This window comes from Triticum aestivum, chromosome 7B, assembly GCF_018294505.1.
Source record: "Triticum aestivum cultivar Chinese Spring chromosome 7B, IWGSC CS RefSeq v2.1, whole genome shotgun sequence".
In the NCBI taxonomy this organism is placed as follows: domain Eukaryota; kingdom Viridiplantae; phylum Streptophyta; class Magnoliopsida; order Poales; family Poaceae; genus Triticum; species Triticum aestivum.
In genome coordinates this window covers 654,341,595-654,342,834 of record NC_057813.1, presented here as the reverse complement: position 1 = coordinate 654,342,834, position 1,240 = coordinate 654,341,595, and the positions used below count along the sequence as shown (strand labels likewise).

The following is a 1,240-nucleotide window of genomic DNA, read 5'->3' as shown; positions in this document are numbered from 1 at the left end:
GGAGCGTGTCCGGGGTGTGCCCCCCCTCACGGACGGCGCCGCCGCCGGCACCTGGAGGGGGGAAACGGCCGCGTCGTATCTACATGGAGGGGATCTTGCTGTGGGTCTGGCCCGGTTGTTGCTCCAAAGTGTTCCTATGGGCTGACCTAACACAACCGGGCGGGGAGGTCCGCTGGTCAAAGCCCGTCCGTGCAAAGTCAAAGGGCTAGATCCCGTGGTCAAACGCTACAGGGTTAGGCGGGAGGGGGGCCTGGGGGGTAGCAATGCCACCGGAGCATCGCACCGGTCCCTCATACATGCGGGGTGGTGTGGTGGCATGTCCGAAGAGGCGGCACGCGTCTCCGGGGCGTGCCCCCCCCCCCACGGACGGCGATGACACGGTAGTAGACGGATCAGGCACTCGCATAGTTACCGGATCAGGTACTCAGTAACGGTACCCCTCAGTCAGTTGCTCTCCTATGTATCACCTTTCACGAGACCATATAAAATATTTATATCATAAAGAAATGTTGTCCCCCTCAATTTATTTCGAAATATATTAACACAATGTACATTTTTTGTTAGTACAATTTAGCAAATAATTATGTCATAAAGAAATGTTGCTGACCATAGAAAAAATCTGGTTCAGAAAAAATATACGTGATATTTTAGAAAATTGTTGTACAATATAAAAAAAAGGATCATGTAATTAAAAATAATGTTTCAAATCATTAAAGAAAATGTATGATACATTTTAAATAATGTTCATGCATGTAAAAAATATGTATACCATGTATCATTTTTAATATAATTATATACCATGTATCATTCAAAAAAATTCAAGAACGTATATTTAAAAAAAAGAAATATACCTATGCCTACGGCTTAGCCGTCGGCATACATGCCACGTGGCATGATTAATATATGCCGACGGCTAAGCCGTCGGCATAGGTCGCCTTATCCATACCCGGGCGCTCCCCGTCCAGTCGTTTCCCGACCCCAGCTCGCCCCCGACCACGATCCGCCACCGCCGCATTCGGCCCCGCCGCCTGTCGCCGCCCACTCCACCCCTGCCTCCCCCATCGCCGTCTCCACCCGCCGTCGCCCCTGCCATCCCCGCCGCCGTCTCCACCTGCCATCTCCCCGCCGTCCCCGCCGTCTCCACCCCTGCCTCCCCCGTCGTCGTCTCCACCCGCCATCGCCCCGGCCTCCCCCGACCGCGCTGCGCCGCCCCGGCCTCCCCCGACCCCAACACCGCCCC

At 53.7% G+C, this 1,240-nt stretch overlaps 1 long non-coding RNA gene across 4 annotated transcripts in view; it reads left to right on the top strand.

Moving 5' to 3' along the window:
• Nucleotides 1-1,240, top strand: part of LOC123161218 (uncharacterized) — a 37,725-nt gene that overhangs the window by 9,269 nt on the left and 27,216 nt on the right. The window lies entirely within an intron of this gene.